This window comes from Ciconia boyciana, chromosome 1 (genome assembly GCF_034638445.1).
Source record: "Ciconia boyciana chromosome 1, ASM3463844v1, whole genome shotgun sequence".
Lineage (NCBI taxonomy): Eukaryota > Metazoa > Chordata > Aves > Ciconiiformes > Ciconiidae > Ciconia > Ciconia boyciana.
Window position 1 is genome coordinate 118,064,389 of NC_132934.1, and position 15,477 is coordinate 118,079,865.

Consider the following 15,477-nt stretch of genomic DNA (forward strand, 5'->3'; position numbering starts at 1 on the left):
AAAAAAACCCCACCCAAACCTAAATAAACTATTTTCCGTTCGAGAAAGAAGTGTCTGTAGTCACCAGTTAGCCTAAGGGTTTATTAATACCCACGTGGAACCTATAAAATGAATTTATTAGCTTTGCAAGGCAACTACATTTAAACTCATTCAGAGGTTGCCAGCGATGTGGGATAACGTGCCCTCGGCATCCTCAGGGCTGTGGCAGATCCGCACTGATGCATGGTGTGGCCCCTGGCAGTTCCCTGCCCCAAGGTTCTCAACAGCCCGCAGCAAGCGGGGAGGGGGATGGCCCCTCCTCGGCGGATGCTCCGCGGCTCTACCCGGGGCTGTTGCTAGGACGGCTGCCAGAGAGGAGAATTTAGACGGTGATTGAGGTATTTAAATGAATGGATGAAAACAGTATCTTGGTATTTTCTTGCATGCCTGCTTTCAGGAGCTTTATTCTGTGTTTTCGGTGGGTGGAGCGTGAAGCCCATGTTTTCACTGCCGGTAACATTGCTGTATCCTAATGAGGGAGCAGGCTATTAACAAGATGGGATAATTTCCCAGGCTGGCTCTAGGTGGGGAGATACCTACGACAGCAGACTTCACTGGAGGAGGGGCTGAGCAGTGCTGGCGACTGTTCCGAGCTGTGCCCAAAGCCCTGGGAAAATCTGGCTTGCTTCTGGTCCAGGTCCTGCATTCTGCTGGGGACTCATTTTCCTCCCGGGCAGCAAAATTAAGTTTCACTTGGCTTCTGGGAAGCCTTGAGGCAGATCTGATACTCCTTGCTTTCACGTACCCCCTAGCACCCACATAGTGTTCCCCTTTGAGATCTTTCCGTTGCATTTTAATGCCTGCCACAAGGCACAGCGTTTGCAGGGCCAAGGAAGATGGAGAAGTTGAAGGGATGGCCCAAGTTCAGAGGAGGAGTTGGTGACAGCATGGGACTGCACCCCCAGTGCTGGGGAAAGTGTTTCCCTTCCCCAGGAGACCAGCAGCACCAGTCTGAGGCCAAGCACAGCCACCAAAATGTCAGAATAAAAGGAAATCATGTGGCTGGGCGTGTGTCATCTCATCCAAATCACAGAATGGTGTCCCAAGAGTTTAAGTGAACACTGGAGCATTACTGGGAAAAGATGCTGCTGTAAGGATGGGCTGTGGCTAACTAGGAAAACAGCGCACTGCTTGATAGACAAATTGATAAAATCTTCTGGCAATGGCAGAAGGATCAAAAATAGGGTTAGGGCAGTGAAGGCTTGCACCCTACTCCGCTTGCACCCCACTCTGCTCCAGGGCAGCTTGAGCATGCTGAAAGGTGCTGCCTCAAGCCTGGAGAGGGTCCAAAAGGGGAGGAGGAGGAGGAAGAGGAAGCGGACAGAAGGAGAGCGTGCATGGTCAGTGACAGCAGAGAGTGAGCAGTCAGGCCCTGCTTCCTCCTCGTGGGAGAAATTTGGGAAAAAATTAGATCATATCACTTCCTGGACCAGCCTTCCTCTTCCCATGGCTGAATACCCAGGAAGGTGTTGGGAAAGAGGAGCATTGCTTTGGTGTGGACCTGGCGGCCATGCCCCTCCTTTGGGAGAGGCAGGCATGGGGAAGGAGCTGCTGGGACATGAGGCAGGCTGAACAACGGTGCCCAAGGAAGGCACTTTGAGCCAAGACCTAGCAGCAGCCGTCCCATTTCTTGTCACCTGCCCCCAAGGCAAGGCTCTCTGCTGGCACGAAGGGTGATGGGCCACAGAGAGCACCTGAGCCATGCTGGGCAGCATCACCAAACCCAAGCTGGGGCAGCATCGCCAAACCCATGTTGAAACAGGCAAGCAGACTTTCCCTGGGGAGGGCAGGAGCACGTCATGGGGAGCAGCAGCTGGTGGGTGACAAGTGCCCTGCCACCACCTGGGCAGGTGAAGACTGGGGTGCCAACCTACCATCCCCAGTGCAGCAGGGAGGTTACCAACCCAATAAGGGATGCGATGGCTGCCTGGCAGGGAATGAACCCCTTCTGCAGGGGGACGAGGAACGAGCCTCCTTGCGACAATCTAGAAACACCATTGTGCCTCTGAGGTTTGCTTTATTCTTGTTATACCACAGAAAACTGATATTCACACTCATATTCCTAAAATCAGCATGAGATCTGTGAACTGGCTAACATCCTGTGATGGGGAAGAAAAATGCGAATACAGTGACTAACCCCTGCTTTCCCTCACCCCACACCACTGAGTGCTGGGGTAACCTATGGCAAAACTGCTCCAGTTGATGCAGCTCCAGAGGGGGCTAAGCCGTGGGGCTGGGCAAACCAAAGCAAGGAATTATTTTTAAGAGATCTCAGGGTCTGTGTGGGACCTCCTGCCCCCTGCCATCACACCAGCGTGGCTCTATTGCAGCTGAGAGGAGGATTATGTCTTCATTAGGCAAGAGCAGATTCTTTTTTGTTTTAGAAGCATCTGTGTAACTTCTATTTGACTTTGGTGGGACCTGAGAGGGCATCCAAGAGGGAGATTGTTTTTTTATACAGCAATGGCAATATACAAAGGCTAGGCTCAAAGCTACAAAACCGCTCCAGGGAAGAAGTTTCTTTGCCCTTCTGGATCTGTCAGTAGCTGAAGGTTTCATTTTCTTCAGTACAATGATGACATGTAGAGTGATGGGATCCCTCAGAAAGCAAATGCAGGTTTTCGCTGGAAGGTGAGAGTTTGCAGATCTCTTGAAACCATATTCCTGGTGGAGGTGTGGAGGTCTTCTGTTTTTAAATTGGTCTTAGTGTTGTTTTGAGGAAAGAAATACTGAAGTAGGTGTGGGGAGTAGAAAATATAGTTTACTCTTTCAATGAATCGTCACTCTTTCTTAGAAAGGTTACTGCTGAGACTCTCGCACATAAATAGATGAAGCCTAACATACTTCTGTCCAGGAGATCATTATCTTTGGCACTTTCCCATACATATCATGTTAATCCCTCAAAATCCAGGGAAATCACCAGAAGGTTATGCAAACCCTTACTTGCAGAGTTTTGCTGGGCTCCTGAGCAAGAAATGAAAGGGCTGCTCAGGGAAGCCCAAGGGGAGGGAGAAATAACTCAGAAGGTGCCTTTGGTCTCCTCTGGTCCCACAGTGACCTGAGCTGGGCTCAGCTCATGGCAGGCTCCAGGCTGCGGCTGCCTGCTTGCCTCTGCTTCCTTACAGCCAAGCCGAGGGGAGAGGAGAACAAATGGGGCTTCAAGCCCTTCTCCAGCTCTGTCCCCCATCCCAAGAATGACTTCCCACCAAATGGCTCTATTGCTAAAGGTCTCGGCCGGCCCCTTTGGGATGTGACCTCCAATTCAGCCCAAACGCTGTAGAAATGACTTTGGATTTGGGGGTTATCCAAATCATCTTACAAAGGATGGGCTTTCAGGAAAACCACAGCACTGGCTTTCTGCAAATGAAGCTTAAGTCAGATAGTAAAAAATAAAAGTACTCAGAATCACATGTAACGTTTAGCAAAGCTGGCCAAGAGGGTGACACTAATTCACTTGCCGATATCCCAGTACTAACGCAAGCACATCCAATTCCTAAAAGCAAGGACGTGGACCACCTACTCCCCTACAGTTGCACAACTTCTGCTATTATGCAACCGCAAAATAAAGGTTCGCTTGGCTGCAGCAGCAGGAGCGATGCCACAGGTCAGAGCTGCATCTGGCACAGATCTGCAGAGCTGCAGCAAAGTGAGCAGAGCTGTGTGGATTGACACCAGCTGGGGAAGTTGGCTTGCCATTTGCAGCCTGCCGGTGAAATACAATTTAGACCATAAAAAACCACAATGTTAAATTAAAAATGTGCTGACACCTGCAGTGTTTGGAAAAGACACTGGATGGAGACGCTTCCGACCCCCATAACAAGGTTAAATGCAATTCCCTTACTGAAGAGTAATTCATAGATGCCGGCAGAGGCACAAAGGCTGAAGTGTTATAGTTTTAAGATAATGGCTCAGATGAGTCACCCCCAATCAGCCAGCACTCATTGCTTTAATGACCAGACAGGGGAAATCGGTTTAGCAGTGACCGATGCTGCAGTTTATGCTTCTGACCAGGTGTCATGGGAAGGCTATACCATTAGCTACAAATTCATATCCACTCCAGACTACGTCTCCTGAGAGCAGGCCATGGTCATCAGCTCCTGCAGTACCTGTGCTGTGGCTCCTGCCCCTTTCCCGTAGCAGCGTTTCGGGTGATCTGCGGCGCGGTGCCTGCAGGGAAAGGACCGACTCCTTTTCTCACCACCACGCAGCGCAGCTCTACTGTCCTCACCCCTTGGTCCCCCGGGCACTGCTGCAAACACACGTGGAAAGCAGCACGGTTACCTAACAATAAGCAGAACCTCATGAAAAAAAAAAATCACAGTCACGCTCCATGGGTACATGGAGATGGCCATAAAATTCCCTGACACGTTCCTACTGGCTAGCAATGTTGTTTCACAATTGCCCCAGTCTTGCCAGGGAATGAGTGCTTCCTGGGACAGGAGCACAGTAATCACGTTAAATGGTCTCGGCTCGGTGCTGGGTAAGCAGGTGGCCACAACTCAATAGCCACCAGCAGCACTGGCCCTTGGCACCCAGCAGCAGGGCACATTGCTCACAAAATATTCAATTCCCTTTTTTAACAAAGGTGGCTATTTTTTTCCCCCTCAAATGAATACAGTCTGGTAAGTAAAAAACAGAGGGTTGGTTTTTTTTCTTTACATACCACACTCCCCTACAAACAGTCAGTCCTGTAAAAAGATTTTTTAAAGATGGTGTTTACTTGGGTAACAATCTCCCAATCTTCCCCTCGTCCTGGAGCCAGCCCAAGGAGAGGAGGCCAAGTTTTGCCCCAGGCAGTGGAACAGGAGCCCAGGTCATGACAGGGCCACCACATTTCTTCCTTCCTGCTCCCAGGAGGACAGAGCCCGCCTGTGTGCATTGCTGCCCCTGTCTCCATGGATTAAAAAGCCACATTAATGAAGGGGAGGAATAACTATCGTGTGTTCCCTTGAGAAGGAGCATCGATACAGGCAGCTTTTTTGCTCTAAGGTATGCTTGGACTGGTTTTTCCACTTTTCTCCAGCTTTGTTCCGTACAGGGGTAAATCAGGAGCCGAGTCCACTCTGGAGCATCTCCCCCCTCATCCGAAGCTGGCTCAGGCACGTGTGCTGCCCTGGGCTGCGCTAGCAGAGGTACCCACACGTCGAACAGCACCCCTGCCCCAGCACGCATCCTGCGCCCACACAAGCTCTGCACGTGCCGGTCACGGGGCACCTTATGCCAGCAGGCAGTCGCTGCCCAGGGGCTGGTTCCCCACTCCATTTAGGGCATGGATGCTGCCTAAAAGGTCTGCAAAGGCGTCACCATTCATTGCTGACACAGAGGCACTTCTTCCTTGGGAGGAGAGCATCTGCATGTACCGAGGTGAGGGAAGACACGGCGCAGAGGCGGGGGCAGGCGTTTCCCAGCAGTGCCTCGCAAAGAGCAGCTCCACAGCCGATTCGGAGATCAGGCCAGCCTGGCCCACGCTCTGCCTTTGCTCGTACTGTCAGCTCCTCACCCTTCAGGAGCGTTACAGCAACAAGCCAGAAACAGCCAAGGGGAGATAGCGTTGCCTGCGTATGGCCCATCTCCCCTCTGCACGTATCTGTTGGAGGAGATGTCCGGGGCTCCCCTCTGCAGAACGCCCATTTTTGGCTCACCCTCTCTCCGCACACGTCTTTGGCCTTGCAAGCACCAGTGGTGGAGGACCCCTTCCTACCATGAAGATGATACCACTGACACACCCACCACATACGTGCAGGCAGGGATTTCTTTGTTTCACTCTTGCACCCATTTGGGAGGCAAAAAAAAAGAATCCTTTGGAGTGATCGTTCAGTTCTACCTCCTTCAGAATATTCTGCTCCATAAAGTACTGGGTTGGGACTGAGAGCCCCTTAACCCTTCAGAGGTTTCCTAGGTGATCTTGGCATGTTGCCCAAACCCATCCAAAATTGCAATTAAAAAAAAAAAAAAAAAAAAGATTAGTTGCTGCCTAACCACTGAAGTGCCCAGCCTAACATGCTCGTTCGTGCCCGGTTTGTGCCATAGCAGGGGCATGCGTGCACACCCAGAACGGCCCGCAGCAGTTGGGTGCCTTGCTCCTGCCAGCCCCCAGCCACCCCCTGCCTGTGTTCCCAGCAAGGGTCATCTGGCTTGCAGTGCCCCTTGGAGCCACGCATGCCTCTGAGCTCCCAACCCATGTCCTCCACATGGCCACTAGCCCACCGCGCTCGAGGACGCCTGGGAGAGGTTGGCCGCACCGCTGCCCTGACCTCCATCACTCAAAGCCTTAGAGATGCGGGAGGCCCTGGGGCATGTGTCTGCTTGGCCCAAAGCATTTCAAGCCTTCACCACCCACCTCCTAAGACATGGCCCCACAGAGCAGGCCGCTGCTCTCGCCATGTGAGAGTCATCCCCCACGCCCCACAGGGAAGTGAAGAGGGTCTCCTACTCTGCAAGCTGTGGATGAGGACCCTGTCCTGGGAGGGAAGAGACTTGATTTCTGCCATTTGCCTCATTTTTTGCATTCAGCAGAGTGACATAAGTCTGAGCTGCTGTGGAGCTGCTGAGGCACACCCAGACCAGCCTGCAAGGCGCTGCCCTGGAAAGCAGGTGATAAGCTTGGCAACTTTTCGAGGATGCAACCAAATCCTTGTCTTTCATTCCCTGTACAATTGCTGTAACCTGTTGATGCCATCACCAGCAAGTTAAATGCAACCAGCCAAAAAGATGTTTTCCAAGAAGTTCAATCCTACCCGGCCTGTGTTAGGTGTATCCTACAAATGCCTGTTAGGCTGTACACATACCTCCAGGATTTAGGCAGAGGGAGAATGGATGAGACTCTGGATCCCAACCTCAGACATATTCTCCCCAGGAGCGCGTCTCTTGGCCCACTCCGGCACGCCCTGCAGCAGATCTCCTCGGGAAGCTGCTGAGCATGGCTGGGGACCTCCAGGGCTCAGCAGGAGCCGGGTGGCGCTCAGTTGGATCACCTTTTGGTTGAGCGCGCTAGAAGGCCCTGTTCTCTACCGCTATGGGAGAAGGTGAGGACGAGCATCGTGGAGGTCTGCACTGCCTGTGCACAGCCAGAAGCAGCCATCCGCTCAAGAGTCTCTGCACACTTTTTCCCCAGGTTGTCTAAGGGGGATTAGGTACTTGTTTGCTGTCATGGTTTACAAAAAGGTGAGGCTACGTGCATCTTTCAAAAGGAAAGATTATCTTGAGCAAAGTACAGCTAAAATAGCACTCCAGACGTATTTTGAGTGAGGATTTAAAGATGCTGTCTGAAGATCTCACTTGAACCAGGTGGAATTACAAAAGCTATATACTGATAAAAATAAAACTTTATGAGAAAAAAGCCTGTGAAAACAGTGCAGTGGAAAAGCACCACAGACCCCTCCATACTTTGATGCTGGTGTCATGCTAAGACTAATTAGTGAGTGGAAAATACTGTAAACTTTCTCCTCCGTTGCAGTACACAGAAGTCGAAATCCGTGTCAGATTCCATTAAGAAATCAAAAGGGCATTTTTCCAAAGAGAGCACACACTTTAGAGATGCAGGTTTCAGGATGTACCAAGTACCAAGTGAGAGCATATGACTGAGCAGGATTCATTGTCACTTGTTCCATCCAGCCACGTAAGAACAAGATAGTACGAAAATCCCCACCCCACTCCCTGCTTATATCTAAGGTTATATCTGCAACTCACTGTACAACCTCTGCTGCTGCTGCAGCAATAAGCCAGAGGTTGTCAGATATCGTGCAATACCCATCACAGCCCAAGCTCAGCACCCAAAAGGACGCAGCATCTGTGCTACAGGAGAGCGGTCGGTGGTTTGTGACTGCTCTCCCTATGGTGTGGCAGCACCCCTGGCCGAGCAAGGGGTACGCAGGTGATGCTCCCCTTCACCACTCCGTCCCTCCGTGGTGCCCAGCTCCTCTCCCCTCTCCCTGGGGGGGAAAATGTGGGCCTGACAAACCACAATCCCAATTCAATCAAGTGGCAAAACTCAAAGGTTATATTCACAAAGCACATCTAATCAAACTCGATCCCTCAGTATTGACGAGCCGACGGCCATTAAATGATAGGATCTCCAAAAAAACCCCCACCCCAATCCCCCAAAACCTGCGTGGGCAGCGGAGGGTTTGTACTCACAATGACCCATGAAGAGCCATGGTGTCAGGCAGGAAGGGCTTTTGGAAGCCACCACAGCATTACCACATTGTTGGAGGTTTATTCATCCTCCCAATGTTTGAAGTATTGAAAACTTGACAGGTTTGCGTTGTTCTCCTTTAGCAGTATGTTGCTTAAGCAAAAGTAATATTGAACCTTTGGCTTTTCCTCCACTGAATCCAACCACCTCAGAGAGCATTTTATATCCACATTTTTATCAGCAGATCTCCCAATACACCAAGAAGCAGAGATGTTTTATGCTCAGAAACCAATTTCACTGGCAGTATTGCCAGGAGAAAGAAAGATCAAAGATCCCGTAACGGTACAGAAGAAGCGAGCTGTCCTAAATGCCCTCTTTAATCTCCCAGGAATTTGCACTAAATTGCTGGGTAAGGTTGGGAGAGGAGGGCCCTCCATGTGCTAGGAAGGACGTTCTCAAAAACGCACCCGTTCAGGAGAAGAGCCAGATCATGGGGGAAGGGAAACCTTGTATCCTGAGAAGCAAAAGTGAAAAATACCTTTCCATTAACTTAGCTAAAATAATGAAAGCTATACGCTCACTCTCTCGCTCATGCAACCCACAGCTTCCTGTGCTTGCACATCACATACGGTCCAGCCTTGCCTGCGTTATCAAGGAAGCCTTTCACAGGCAGCGCTAGTCTTGATTTTTTTTTTCCTCTTTTCTTCTTCTAAAGTAGCTGCATGTTTTACAGTGAGGCACAGATAAGCTTTTCTCCAGAAGCAGCCGCACATATCTTCCTGCTGTGCTGTTTTTCCCTTTGAGCAAACACCAGATGCAAGCAGTATGAGCAAAATGCCACCCTTCAGAAACCTCCGAGATCCTTTGTGTTTCTGGTCCACTGACCCATGGCGGAGCAAGAGGGCCAGGGCTGCCCCTGGGACATGCTTTCTCTGGATGTGCAGTTATGCCCCTGCAGCCTTTGCTAAAGCCCTGGCATGGATTTACAGCGTCCTGAGCATCCCATCTCTCCTTACCCCAATTTTGCATGGATTTAACCATGTTAGCGCAAGTAAATTTTCTCCCAGTTCGGTGTAAGGAAAGTCAGACCTCACATATTGCCTCGAGGGCACAGCCAGAGCTTTTGCAGTTGCTCCCAAAATACCCTCCCAAGCAGCAGCAGGGGAACCAGATCAGCCCGACAAGGGCAAGGCAGCAAAGCAGGTCTCTTCACCACCGCACCCTGAGAGCTCAGCCAGCATAAAACCTGGCTGCCATCATCCCAACAAGGGTCTGCACAGCAGAAACACCTAGCTCTCTGGCATCCATCCTGCCTCGGGTGAGCGCTGGGCACAGCCCGACCCTCTGGCCATCCTGGCACTCCACGGCACCTCTCACACTGCGGCTCCAGCTTCCTCGTCCCTGCCATTTGGGAGGGGTGAGCAAGAAAACTGCCTGCTGCTCAATCCTTCTGCGGGTCAAGGAGGAAAGGCTTTCCGTATCTGTAAACTAAACCAGACATCAAAGGCAAGCGTGAGCCACATCACCCATCTTTTCTTCAACAGAAGTGATGCCACAGGGCACTGTATATTAGCTGCTCAGGCTATGTAACAACTTGCTTGTAGCTTTATAAATCAAAGGATCAAACAGATCATTCCTTGGTTAGTACATGAGGATCGTTCCTTGGTTAGTACATGAGGTTAGTACACATAGGATATCTTTCTTCTCTGATCTCACAACCAAGCAGAAGGAAATGAAATTCTGAGGCTTAGGAACAGAAAGTACAGAAAAGTCAGCCTAAGAGTGGCTTTACTCCACCTGGAGCCAGCATTTTCTGCCAGGTTCCTCTTTGCTTTGACACACACTTTTCATGGGAGAAAAAGCAAAAGGGCGTGAACTGACTCAGAGGACGTGAATATCAGACAGGGCACTCAGCATCTGAAACGCCTTGAAGCAAAGGTACAAGCTGTGATTCTTTTCTTCCAGAAGACATTGTCCAGCTCTGACAAGCAAACAGCCATAACTGCTGGATTCCATTTAACCCAATATTTTGAGTGGCCAGAGCACATGTTTAAGGAACACGGGTAAGAAGCTAGTGTCAAGCCAAGCAGCCTTTAGCACAGCCTCTCAGCTATCAGCAGCCGTGGCTGCAGCAGGCTCTCCTTGCACAGCACCACGTGTTTTTAGACAATTCCCTATGTCTTGCTGAAATTAGAGACAATAGTGATCTATGTGAATTAAGAACATATTAAAATGATCGAGGCATTTCCCTAACCAAAAATACATGTAGCAAACCAAACAGAGGTAGCATTAGATAAGCATAACTCTGATTGGGAGTTTCTGCTTTGCCGTGGCGCTGAGCCCACTCATTCAGTATCACGCAGTACCTCTGGACTGTAAATGCATTGAAAATGAGAAGACCATGACCACAGATTTTTGTACGGCAGCACCGCTATTGCAGCTGATGCTGAGTTCAGATCCATGCCATACAGCATCTCACACCGTGCCTGTCCCTGCTGCACCTGAGCACCGTCTGCTGTGCTAACTCGGCTGCTACCCAGTTTGTTCTCCGGTCTGGAGGAGAAACATGCGCTGCAGAGGCTTGAGCAGCAAGTTTCTGCTCAACCGGTGGACGAGAAATCCCATTTTTACCAAAAATCAATAACTAATTATCCTCCCTTTCAAATAAAATCAGCTCTTGTTTAATACCTACCTGGAGTTAGTGTCCCAAGCTGCCTGGAGACTGCACGAGTGCATGCCAGCGATGCGTGGGGGTTAGGAGCTGGCTGTGCTGGCCTGAGGGGAAGCAGCCTGCCTGCAAGCATGAGGTTTGGGCTGAGGTTATGCAAATTCAATTAATCAGCACTTAAATCCTTACCTCAGAGCAGGGCCTGCAACACCAAGGTGAGGAGGAGAGCAGTGAAACAAAGCTTAACACACAGGGTCTATGGCTGGGCTGCTCCGTTCTTCAAGGCAAGTCCTTCTCTTCCTTATCTATATCAGCATCGTGCGTTAACTGTAACTTCCTTGCGGCAGAGACCTCATCTCTCGCTTACCTAGAAAACCTCTCACAGAGTTTAGGCGTGATGTAATTAGAGGCAATGACGATAATAATTAATTGATTTTGAAGTTATCATCCATCTTCAGTGCGTTTAATGAATGGCAGAGACAGAGCCTCCCAGAAGTGCCAGAGGCTGTAGCTCCACCTAATGACATTGCTAAAAGCAAACCTCAGACGCATGCTGGAGGAGATTAATTGTGGTAGATAGGCTGTCAGCACTCCAGTCAAACTTTTATTGTCAGTCATCTGGAGACATGAGCCCAAGGCTACTGGAAAAGGCAGAGCTGGAGAATATATCAGCTAGTGGCTCACATGGCTAGTAGTCGAAGGCAGCGACGGGGAGAGTAATATTGAAGTGAGGCTGTGCTGATTTTGGCTGGGACAGAGTTAGTTTTCTTCCTAGTAGCTGGTATAGTGCTGTGTTTTGGATTTTAGTATGAGAATAATATTATTAGCACACTGATGTTTGAGTTGTTGCTAAGTAATGTTTACACTGGTCAAGGACTTTTCAGCTCCCCAGGCTCTGCCGGGCGCACAAGAAGTTGGGAGGGGGCACAGCTGGGACAGCTGACCCCACCTGACCAAAGGGATATCCCATACCATACAACATCATGCTCAGTATATAAAGCTGGAGAAGGAGGAGGAAGGGGAGGGTGAGCGAGCAGCTGTGTGGTACTTAATTGCCAACTGGGGCTTAACCACAACAGAGGCCCAAGAGTTTCATACCAGTCCACTGAAATAAATGCCTTGATGATTCACAATATCTATACTGCCAGCCTTAAAACCCAGCCCCTCAGCATATGGTCCTATTTTTTTTGTGCAGACATAAAAGAAAGAACGGGAGACAGAGATTTAGCAGTCATGGAAGTTCAGCAGAAAGCTCAGGAGAAGGAACCAGCTCTCTGAAGTTCAGAAGACCGGCTGAGAGTTGTGATCGTGAACGGCACACCCACATAATCTGATGGCTTTCCGAGAGCTGTGAAACATTTTTATTCTACACCATCAGCTCCTAGACTGGCAAGAAAGCGAGAATCGTCTTGTGGTACCATCTCTGAAGAGGGGAACTGTTGGACAATAAAAGCTCTGTCCTGCTTTCACCATCTATAACGTTTCCACCTGTGAGAAATTCTGCTAAACCTAAGTCAAAAACATGCGTGTGGGGAACAGAAACGTCGAGCCTCCGCAGTGCCCGCCAGCTGTGCGTGGATGCTGTGGATCAGCGGGCAAGGCGCTGGCCCCGGTGTGCTTCCCACCACGCTCACCAGCCCTGCCCGCCGGGGCTGCCGCTCGCTCAGCTTCCTCGCTCTGCGCTCCTCCTCTTCGGCTGGGTTTTTTTGTATGTATATTTATACACGCACACTTTAAATATGCACACGCAGACGTTTTCTCCACACACCGCATATTTTTGTTACTTTAGGCATTTCTTTTCCTCCTAGGCAAACAAGCCTTCCCAGTTTTTTGAATTCCCTCCCACTCAAAACAATAGGCTAGACACGGGGTGAAACTGTCCCTCCTTAAATTAAGCTGCCACGCATTCCTCTTACTTTAAATAAGGGGCTATTGCTAAACTCAGAAGTTCCATTCTTTCTCAGTCAACAAGCAAGGCTGAAGCCCATGCTGGTTTTCAGTCGGGGCTGAAAAAGCAACCTCTGTTGCCTGCCATAAGCCATACTCAGTCACAGTCCAGGGATAACACCACCACAAGCAAATGGTGAACTGACCTTAATCACAATGTTTGTAGAAGGGTTGGACTTCATTACTGAGGTGTTTTAACAAACTATTCTCCTGCTTTTAAAAATTCCTGGCTGAACCTACAGCTTCTCATTATTGAAAAGCAAATGTCCTCAGAAAATGGGTTGCCAACAAATGAAAAGCTGATAGCTAAAAATAAAGTTTCAGATCCAGACAAAGACGCTTTGGAAGACCCAAACTTCCTATGGGAGAGCAATTCTTCCATTTCTACAAAAAATTCCAAATTGCTACAAAACCCATGGGTTTTGAAAAAGTCGTCAGGGCAGAAGCACCAGTGCTGTCAATATGTTTGAGCTCTGTTAGCTTCCCAGCAAGCCATCCCAGGCAGCAGCATGCTGCCCCAGGCTCAGCCCACAACGCCTCTTGCAGATATGTCCCAACCCAGCAAAGTCCAGGGACTCCTTGTTGCTAACTCCTGCTGGTCATCCGAGCCCAAATCCTGTCACACACAAACGAAGATGCTCAAGTGTGAGATGCCAAATGCTCCGTCTTGCTAAGGTGAGATCCATGTGCCAAGCAGCAGGTCTGTTTTATTTAGAAAACTGTATGTAGTTATGACATTTTCCCCAAGCAGTGGCATTACTTGACCATGCCATTCATAATGCAATGACTAACAGATTTACTAATTTTAAGCCTACTTTGTTCCACACTAGGAAATGGAAAATGTGAATTCCTGTTATTCAACTCTTGCGCCAGATATAGTATATTATTCCTTTTGTTTGGAAAGTTTTGTTTCCAAACACCATCCATAACTCAAACCGTATTAATGCAACAAATTTACCATCCAAATAGTTTCCAGTAGATCTCACCAAGAGGATGTTTCTTCTGGTGTTATGACCAGCTACACTCATGTCAAAAAGCTCCACTTGGCATCACCTTTTAACCCAAATGCTTTTAAAAAAAATAAGTGGGATTCTTGTCTGTTCAGGGGTTTTAACCGCCAGCCATTCGCTACCTGCGAGCATCACAGGGACGCTCTAGATAGCAAGGACCACTGGAGACTACTCAAATGTTTTAGCACCTTAGTCTAGGGTATTTTATCTGAACCAAAAGCATTTGGTTTGAGTATTGCAGAGCATTGCAGGCTGAGTCCCCAGCGGCCTGTCCCTGTCCTACACTACCCCAACAGCAGCTCGACTTCTCTGGGAGGTTTTCCTCCATGGTGCATTGATGGGAAAAAACGAAGTGATTTGAGATCCCCCCCAGTGAGGGTTTGGGAAGCACCACGCACACCCTGAGGCCATGCGTCATGGGGTGCCTTTGGCCACCCTGCTCCCAGTTCTGGCTGCAGGCAGCTCTCACCAGCTCAGCCACCACGGTCCCTCTCAAAGGCTTAGTACCATCACCATCATGCAACCAGAGGCAGGCGGCCCTGTGATTGCCCTTGCCCCTCCTGGCCCAGCACCAGAAGCAGCAGGTCTCACCCAGTGATGCCGAGAAGGAGAAATCAGGTATTTGCTGTCCATTGCCTCTCGCCTTTCTGTCCTTAACCATGTATCCATGCTGCAGCATCAGGAATAACGAGGGGCTTGCCATGACAACGGCGGGGAGGTGGATGAATACTTGAATCATTTGCACAAATGCTGCTGTTTGTTTGTAACTCTCCTCCACTCAGCTCTGCTCTAGCAAAGCTGATCTTTAATATCTTTAGCATTTCTCATCCTTCACAAAATGTAATAATGCTTCTGATGGCAAATTAAACAAACACGTTGATAGCCACAATTTAATTGTTGGAGATGAGACAACCTCTTGAAAAAAGTCAAAGAGAAAAATGTACCTTAAAGTAAAGCTTTCTAGGACAAAGCAGTAGTACAAAACCAGTATTTTGCTTACTCTGTCACACCTGATTTCATCTCATCACTATATCTCAAGTTCAAAATTAACCACTTATGTTTCCACAGAAGAGAAAAATGTTCCCATGGTTTGTTTTCTTTTGAATCTCATCCAAAAAGTCATGCATACATTTATATCAATAGGTGTTTGTGATCTGAATGCTGCTGCATCACACTAGTGAATACACCAGGACATCAAAATTGCTTAAAAGTAACAAGAAACAAAACTCAGATTGACCCAGTTCCTCCAATAAAAATGACAGAACAAGTACCTATCTGGCATATGGGAAAATAACCAAGATATCAACTCTTTCCTTTTTAATTAAAGCTGCAACATCCAAACCCTCAAGTGGGACCAGGGTCCCCTTCAGCTGAGTGCCCTGTGAATGCAGCCCCACAGCTCCTTCCCCAACACCCAGCCAACAAAATCAGTGATACTCCCCGTCCTTTGCACCCCATCACCTGGTGCCCCACAAGATGCTCTGCTCATGCACGTGAGTGCCTTCCCTCCGCAAAATGTGCCCCGATGAACAAGGGCTGCCCAGACCTCCCCTTCCTGCAACAGCAGCGGCACAGGCAGGTCTCAGCAGAGGTGGCTTCGTCTCTGCGAGATAGGGTACCCTGACTGCCGAAGGGCAGATTCATGGCCTGGGAAACCTGTTCCACCTCCACCTCCTCAC

The 15,477-nt window shown here is 49.3% G+C and overlaps 1 protein-coding gene across 1 annotated transcript in view; it reads left to right on the forward strand.

The window, feature by feature from the left end:
- SMIM11 (small integral membrane protein 11) overlaps positions 1-12,296 on the forward strand; it is a 64,886-nt gene extending 52,590 nt beyond the window's left edge. The window contains exon 5 of the mRNA XM_072846146.1: positions 12,037-12,296. The gene's annotated coding sequence lies outside the window, so the exon portion shown is untranslated. The remainder of the gene's footprint in view (positions 1-12,036) is intronic.
- The last annotated feature ends 3,181 nt before the right edge of the window (positions 12,297-15,477 follow it).